Below are 9,436 nucleotides of genomic sequence, written 5' to 3'. Positions count from 1 at the left end.
GAGGCATAATACTTAGCAGTGTAATAAGTACAAGACATTTATCAGCCTTCTTAATTTCAATTTGTTTAAATATGCATACATAGTTTAACTGATAATATACAAGGGATACATTTCTGCATGCATTCTACAACTAGTATGGTAAAATCACAAATGTCTGAAATAATAGTATACCAAACTGTAATTTTTGTAGGTCTTCCATATCTTAAACATTGAATTGTAAAGAAAAAACGTCATGTCAATGTAGTTCTTGCCAGTGAGGATGCATCTGGAACATCAGCATCTGGTGGTAATTCCTCAGTATGCTTACTCAACACTCTGGTCATACCTCTGAATGCCTTAGCAGTTTTTCTGGGCACCTCAGTCTTACTGTTAGATTCCCCTTCTCCCCATTTTTTCTCAAAGATGTATCATGTTGTACGGCTGCCTGGATATGTCATTTTTCAGTGAAACCAGGTCCAGCAAATCTAAGTGAATTGGCACTCACTTTAAGCCTTTTTTAACTTAATCCAAGTATTTTTTTACCTCAGTGGTAGCTAAATTTGTTGCTGCTTCCATAGGGAATATGAGAGATTACAGTTTTTGCCACTTCTGTTGCTTGGGCTTGTTTGAATGGGTCCAGATTTGCCAGTACTTTTGAACACTATCTAGAAAAGAGAAATGCTTTAACTTTAGCATTGTAGTAACTTCTTCTGAAGCATAAATGAGATAATATTTCTGTTATATCTGTTTATTCAGGTCTTGTTTAACTTTAATTGAAGTCATTTCACTGGGTGTCCACAGTCTGTGTTTTAACCTTATTTTTTTTTTTTAGATTCTTTTTTTTTTCTACATGATGGGTGACTGTCAACCCTCCCCATCTGCACTCAAGACCATTTATTCCTGTCATACTGGATATACCCAACAAGAGTCATCTGAGGATGCCATTATATTGGCATCCATGAAGGTGATTTGTGCTTCTGCCTTAGCCCCTTCTTTTGCATATTTACTTTGGGGAAGTGTGGCCCTTACCCACTGGCCAGGAAGTCTGGCTTATCACTGCAGTCTGGGCCCTAAAGAGATTGTACTAGTGTCTCTAGTAGTGGAACTACATAACAGGTCCCTCCCTTCTCAGTAGCCCACATGATGCCATATTCGGGCTATAGAGACATGATGTTATGTGATCCTATCTCGCCTACATTCTGACTGATGGGTTCGGAGCCGATCCCTCGGCTCCGACTCGGCACGCTTATGCCAAAGAGCAAAGTCTCTAATTGGCTGAGCTTACTATATCCCAGGATGCACCACTACCAGTCCCCCAGATCTCGTTTGCCGCTAACCTGCGAAGACGTGGTCTCGAGCTGGCTGGGCTGAGTAGTTATTTAACTAACTTTTCTGTCAGTTTTTTTGCTGTTTTTGCCTCAAAAGCTGTTTTAACGGCTATTCTCTCATTGTTGTGTGATTGGTTGGATTGTTGAAGACCTTTGTTGTGTGGTTGGGTTGAGTTTGGTAGGCCCCCTTCATCTAGGGCCTTCCCGGTCGGTCAACCCTCCTATAACTTACCTGTAGAGCAAAAGGCTTTAAATATCTTTGTAGCTCTGTTTGTTCTTACAAGGTTTTGAAAGTTACCTGTCATTGGCGCTTTTTAGCCATAACTGTTAGCCATATACTTAAGGGGTTTAGTCAGTAAGTCAGTAAATTGTGTTTTCCTGTCAGATTACTGAAATTCTCTTCATAATGTCTCAGAACCCTAGGCCTTCGGGCTTTAAAAAATGTACGAAATGTAGTTTCAAAATGTCCATCACGGACGATCACTCGCTCTGTGTGTATTGTTTAGGTGCAAAACACTTACAGGAGTCATGCAGCGTATGTCACGCTTTTTCCTCAAGGGTCCTCCAGGAGAGGAAAAATAAATTGATTCTTAAGGGGTTAATTAAACCTTCCTTTGAAGAAGCCTTGGCATCCTCTCCTTCTCCGGCTAAAAAGAAAAGGGCGTCGGTTCCGACCAGTCCGTCGGACCCGACCGCTAAGAGACATAGGCAGGCCTCTCCTTCGGCTCCAAGGACTTCGGAGCCGAGGTCGGAACGGTCTGCCTCGATGCCACCAGTATCGACTCCTCTGGCTTCGGAGCCGATGGCTGGGGCATCGAGAGGCGGGTCACCTTCGTCGGCTCCACTGGTCTCGGAGCCGACAAGGGTCGCCCGCCCAGACACTTCCTCCTCGGCGCCGAAGTCCACCTCGGCACCGATGGAATCTGGTGTGTGTATTCCTTCGGCGCCGATACTCATCGAGTCACCTCGGAGCCGGTCCCCTAGCCCTTTGGGGCCGTTGGAGAGGCCGTCTCAAACCCGTTCTGTTTCCTCTCGGTCTTCGAGGATGTCAGATTCTGATATAGACAGGGTGCTCCAAAGACTGTTCCAGTCCCCAGTCTTCCAAAAATTTGTTTCGGTTCCGACCCAGTTGGCTTCGGAACCGATGACCCTGGCCCACCCCATTGCCATTCCTCCTCCGACTGCTTCGGCTCCGTCGGAGCAGGTGCTGTTGGAGCCGGTGGAGATCTTAGGGTCGGCTCCGACCCTTACTCCAACCCGGGCCTTCGGGTCCGAGTTTGGTACGCTGGACTTCTTCGGCTGGACCCGGGGTGATGTTTCGGGACCTATGCTTTCGGTTCCGAGCCTCCCCTCGGTGCTTGCTGCGGGACTTCCGTCGGCTATCACGGCTCGGGACCGGACACTCCCAGGATTCTGGGGTCCGGCTTTCAGAGCCATGAGGAGTGCCTTGGCCAAGTCCTCTTCGCCATCTCTCCGGCTTTACCAGCACCTTCCCTGGGCGTGGAGACTGGGTCTTTGGCAGTTCCCTGTCCGTAGCCAGCGGAGCCCCGGGCCTGAGGTTACCCCATTGGGGTTCCCTCCTCCTGAGGGTTCTTCGAGTTGTCTTCGGAGGAACCCCAAGGAAGAGATCGTGCAAGAGGAAGCACGTGGACTCCCGAGTCTATTACATCAGACACTGATCTGGATGATGCAGAGGGGTCCCGAAGTCGCCCTCGGATGATGTCTCATTTGCAGACATCTTAGAGATCCTCAAACAACGAGGCGGCTGGATATCCAAACCCCTCTGCTGACGAGTCAGTGCTCCTCAAGGCCTTTGGGGCTCAGCCCTCCGCCTCCTGGGTGTCTCCGCCTTCGACGAGCTTCTGGATTTAGTTTGTCGGGCGTGGGAACACCCAGATACCGTGGAACCAGTCCCTTCTCGTCCAAATAAATTTTGTCTGCTCCCCGAGAAGGAGTTCCTCACTAAAGGCGTGGCTGTAGATGCCATGGTGGTGGCATCTGCTACACAACAGGACGTGGCAGAGGCTTCAACGTCCGTCCATCCTCCTAATAAGGAGTCTAGGAGTATGGACAGGTACGGAAGCGCACCCTGACTTCAGCGGCCTTTACTTTAAGGTCTCTGAATTATTTGGCACATTTTACCAGGCTTCAGAGGGATCTGGTCAAGGAGTTGTCAGATTCCCTCTCGGTAACCTACCTGAGCAGCTAGCCCAGTCGGTTAGCTCTCAGTTGGCTATCCTTACGCCAATTTCTAACTCGTCCATGAGGCTCATTTCCTATGCGGCCGAAGGCGGTAGAGCGCAGGCACAGGCGTGGCTCACGTGAGACAAGCCTGGCTCCGCTTGTGTCAGTTTGGAGGCCTTCAAGTCTTCCTTCACGACGCTCCCTTTGATGGGTCCTCATTGTTTGGACCCAAGGTTAAAGACACCCTTACCCGCTGTGAGCAAGAGGGAAAAACTTTATCTGCCGTAGGTGCCCGTTATTCCACTCCCCTTCGGCCTTACCCCAAGGCTAAAGGAGGGGAAAATGTGGTTCCAAATCTCGCAAGTTTTTCTCCCAACAGCAGGAAGATTCCCCTTCCAGAGGCAGAGGACGGGGAAATTTTTCAGGGAGACGCCGTCCCAGAGGCGGCAGAGGGCCCCGCAATTCTGGAGACCGCGAGTCCTTTCGTGGCTCTTCAGCCTCCCACACATCATGAGGGATTGCCCGGCTGTGCTGCTCCGGAGCCAGTCGGGTGTCGCTTGCCAAGCACCTAAAAGCCTGGGAGTCAATCACTCAGGACAGATGGGTGCTTCGGATCATTGCCGGAGGTTACACCATCCCATTCACATACTCGCCCCCACCGTCCAAAAGAATCCCGGACCCACCACCCAGTCAAAGGGAAATGGCAGCCGCAGAAGCTTTAAAGCTGCTAGAAAAAGGAGTCATCCAACCGGTCCCCAAAAACCAGATCGGATCAGGAAATTACTCCAGGTTCTTTTTAGTGCCAAAAAAGACAGGGGACCTGAGACCAATATTGGATCTCAGCAGACTGAACCAATCCGTCACGAAATCCAAATTCCGAATGGTCACATTACAATCCATTCTCCCATTGTTGGAGAAGGATGTTTGGATGTGCTCCATAGACCTCAAGGACACCTATTATCATATACCGATACATCAGGCGTCCAGAAGGTATCTGCGCTTCAGCCTGGGAGACAGTCATTACCAATTTTGCGCTCTGCCCTTTGGTCTCACCACAGCCCCCAGGGTGTTCACCAAGTGTTTGGCAGTAGTGACGGCTCACCTGAGAAGTCTTGGATTCCAAGTGTTTCCCTATCTGGACGACTGGCTCCTGACTGCCACCACCAGGCATCTACTAATGGACAACCTCAAAGCCACCATCTCCCTGGGTATTACCCTGGGGATTACATTCAATTGGTCAAAGTCTGTCTTGCTGCCCTCTCAACGCATAAGGTTCATAGGAGCAGAGATAGACTCAAGATTGATGCGCGTCTTTCTTCCTGCCGAAAGGATCCAAACTTTACAGGGCCAAGTTCAAGCTCTGATCTCGAGATCCAAAGCCCCAGCCAGGATGGTTCTACAAGTTTTAGGCTCAATGTCTGCCACGGTTCTTTTAGTTCCTCTGGCAAGATTGCACATGAGGATTCTTCAGTGGCTATTGTCAACTCAATGGTCCTTTCAGGATCTTCCACTCAATCATCACATCATGATTACGGAAATATGCAAACGGGACCTTCGCTGGTGGCTTCAGACATCCAATCTGAATCAAGGAAGCCCCTTTGTTATTCCCTCCAGTGGTTACCCTGACGACAGATGCCTCCCAGATAGGGTGGGGGGGGCATTGTCTGGGCAGGCTAGTTCAGGGCTCCTGGCTTCCAGACGAAGCTCTTCTCCACATCAACGTGTTGGAGATGAGGGCTGTACTTCTATCCCTACAGGCCTTACACAAGTTTCTTCCTCAGGGCATCATCGCCATCCACACAGACAACATGTCGGTGGTCTGGTATCTGAACAAACAAGGAGGGACCAGATCGTACCCCCTTTGCAGAGAGGCCATGAGAGTGTGGGAATGGGCTGCAGCTACCAACCGCTTCTTGGTAGCGACCCACATCCCGGAAGGTCAAATGTATTGGCAGACAAATTGAGCAGGACAATTCTCTCTCCTCACGAGTGGTCTCTAAACCAAACAGTAGCAGCTCAGGTTTTCAGGAGATGGGGGACGCCGTGTTGCGACCTATTTGCAACTCCACTAAACACCAAGTGCCAAAGGTTCTTCTCCTTGATCCCACATCAGGGAGTACCAGCTATGGATGCTCTAGCACAACCTTGGCCAACAGGGCTACTTTATGCCTTTCCTCCGATTCCACTTCTCTCCAAAGTCATTCAAAAAGCTTCTCAATTGGGGTCCGCAATGATACTGATTGCCCCATACTGGCCTCGTCAGGTATGGTTTCCTTACCTGAAGAAGCATGCGGTGGACGATCCGTGGACTTTAGACCTAATTCCGGACCTGCTAACTCATCAGTCGGGACATCAGCATCAGTCCCTTCGATCTTTGAAATTGACAGCTTGGCTCCTCCACTTCCGACTTTAGTCAGAAGTCACACACTAGACCCGGAAGTTGTTCACATTTTATCTTCGGCCCACAAACCCACCACTAACAAATTGTACCTCAGTAAGTGGAAGAGGTTTGCTATCTGGAGCTCAACTCAAGGGCTTAGACCCTATCACTGCTCCTATCCCAGAGGTTTTGAAATTCTTAACATCCCTGTTTAATCAAGGATCTTCTGTCTCTACTATTAAAGTCCAATTAGCGGCTATCTCTAAATTCCACGAATCCATGGATCCTCCATTGATGAGCAGCAGACTATGCAAAACTTTCATTAAAGGTGCGGGCCTATTAAGACCCCCAATATTTCATCCTGCCTCCGTGGGATCTTGATTTGGTGCTTCGCATTAACATCTTCCCCTTCGAACCGGCTGCTACATGTGAGTTAAAATATCTGTCATGGAAAACTGCCTTCTTAGTTGCAATTACTTCTGCAAGAAGAGTTTCAGAGCTTCAAGCCCTGTCTATTAAGCCACCGTACTTGATTTTCCACAAGGATAGAGTATCACTTAGGCCTAATCCATCCTTTGTCCCAAAGGTCTGTTCTAGTTTCTGTCTCCAACAATCTCTAGAGCTACCAGTTTTCTTCCCAAAATTCTCCAATGAAGCAGAATACACGCTCCATAAATTGGATGTTCACAGGCAATTACGCTTCTATTTAGACAGGACTCAGCAAATTCGTAAGTCAGACCAGTTGTTTGTGTCCTTCTCAGATAATAAATTGGGTCAAACCATCACAAAAGCTACTATCTCCAAATGGATCAGAGATTGCATAACTCAGGCTTATTCTTCTTGAATAAGCAACTTACAACATCTATCAAAGCTCATTCTACCAGAGCTATGGCTACTTCTATAGCTTTTCATTCCAAGCTCGCTATATCGGAAATTTGTGCTGCGGCTACTTGGTCCAGTCCGCACACTTTCATTTCCCACTACAAATTGGATGTGGCATCTAAAGGACGAGCATCATTTGGTTCCACGGTACTCAGGAGTGTTTTCCAGTGAGCCACCCAGGATTCAGGTGCTAGGACGCTGTCCCATCAGTCAGAATGTAGGCGAGATAGGATCACATAACATCTTTTAGTTATGTACTCACCATAACTTCAGATGTTTGGGATCCATCTCGCCTACATTCCTAAACCCACCCTCCTTCCCCCTGCCTTGGAGATCAGAAGAGATTGAACGGTTTTGAGTTTTACTGTTTATCTTGTTTCATCTGACGATGTTATATAAGCAGGGCGTGCATGTGTGCATGTATGCGGACAAACTAGATCTGGGGGACTGGTAGTGGTGCATCCTGGGATATAGTAAGCTCAGCCAATTAGAGACTTCGCTCTTTGGCATAAGCGTGCCGAGTCGGAGCCGAGGGATCAGCTCCGAACCCATCAGTCAGAATGTAGGCGAGATGGATCCCAAACATCTGAAGTTATGGTGAGTACATAACTAAAAGTTTATGGCACCAACCCAACCCTTGGTGGCTCACATGAGCACCTGCATTACCCTGGAGGCCCTCATACACCTTTCTCCTGATAGGTGCAGATTGTGAAGGTTAGTATCACTGGCTTGGGAGGACCAATACTATGTCTGTCAGGTCTAAAGACATTTGTTGGCATGGAAGCCTCTACCTGCATGGTAGCATAAATCCCAGCCATGGACAACCAACACATCCTTCCAGGATTTGTAGCTGGCGTAAGTCAACTGAATACACCTTCCTCTGACTGATTTTTCCATCACTTGAGCTGCTATTTATTTATTTAAGAGAACAGTTTATGGTATAAGAAATTTTGCAGTTGGAGTGGTTTATTAAATGATCAGACTTGAACTTATGAAAAGCTGTGAAAACATGAAAAAGTGAAATTACTACTACACAGTTAAAAAAAATAAAATGTATGTGTTAGATAATATGGGAGTCAAATAATAAGTCAAAAATGAAAAAAAAAAGAACAGATGTTACAGAACAAATAAATAAATATGAAAACAAAAGTTATGGAACAGTGCACTGTGTCATAATGGAGACCAGAGAAAATACAGCTCTTTTGGAATTCCAGCCTGATGTAGTAGGTGGGATTAAAACCATGAAATGAAGCATTGTCATGTTGCAATAAATTCTACAAAACCTGTAGAAGAAAAAGACATTTTCTAAGACATATAAATGCTAGAACAATTATGCTTTTAATAATCTGTACATTGTTGAACATATATATACTAAAACAAAAATGAGCTGGATATCCAGGCAGTTGTACTAAAGTGAAGAGTCAATAGACTGAAGTCTGAAAATGTATTGGAAGCATTTTCACGAGACTGCAAGCCAAGCTGTGGTCATAAACTGCTCAGAATTACTGTGAAATACTTAATTTAAACCATGCAAAGGTGAATTAATATTTTGTCTTAAGTTACTTTTAAAGTATTGGGGTTCAGTGGCACCAAAACTAAATCTTTGTACAGATTATTAACATATTCTGTCTTTCTTGTGGAACCAGTGTATCAAGTGCTACTGGGCTCCCTGTCAGAAGTTCAAGACTTAACAGTGTGTGTTATATAAATATGAATATTTATATGTGAATTAACACAAGTAATACGAAACTTCTGTGAAAAACTATTACAAATGTTAAAAGAGCAGGCATCGGAGAAGACTTCATGTGTTGGTGGTTTGTCTATAGAATTATGAAGCCATAATAAAGAAAAAGTGATTCTAAGTTTGATTAAATCTTTTAATCAGGTAGAAGAAACTAAAGAGATACCCCATGTCTTGGAAGCAATGGTCACCCCTAAAGAAAATAAGAACCTTATTGCCTTCTTCTTGCAAACATAGTTCCATTTTAAATATAGACATAAACTATTTATGTGTATACTAAAACCTCATTTAGTAGATATATATACCAGCATTGATAGCAGCCAATTTGAATTTGTGGTATTAGGCAGACATTTGATAACATTAGAAAACCGGATTCTTATAAGGCTAGCATATGATGAACAAAAAACTACTGGTAGAAAGTTTAGATATTGCAAAGTCATTTCACAGGTTTGAATGCTATTACTTTATGGAATTTTATTGGTCTTTGGCCTTAAAAAAGAAGTCACTGATTTAATTATGACAATATAGAATTCTACAAGTGGATTTGATATAGGAATGAAAAAGTATTTTTTTTTTCATTTTGCTGAATATATCATAATTATTTTAGCTTATTTAGAGATATTTGGCCTTGTAGTGGATATAACATTAATAAAGACAAACCAGGGCAGTTGTAGTGATTTAGCAGTTTTCTCTCCTTTCTCTCTCTGTTGATATATGAATAGATAAATAGATAGATAGCTGGATATAATTGGTTTACTCACTTTAGTCGAGTAACCGATACATCAACCTCAGAAACAACAAAGGCAAAAGGTCGACAAACTGAAAATTGACGTTGCCACACATACACAGAGAAAGAAGCTTGGGACATGAAATTTTCAGAAAAATAAATAACATCATTTATTTGCAGGGGGCAAGCCTCCATATGCCCCTACCCCCTACTAA

This window comes from Protopterus annectens, chromosome 2.part2 (genome assembly GCF_019279795.1).
Source record: "Protopterus annectens isolate FY-2018-M chromosome 2.part2, PAN1.0, whole genome shotgun sequence".
Taxonomy (NCBI): Eukaryota; Metazoa; Chordata; order Ceratodontiformes; family Protopteridae; genus Protopterus; species Protopterus annectens.
This window is presented reverse-complemented; position numbering follows the sequence as displayed.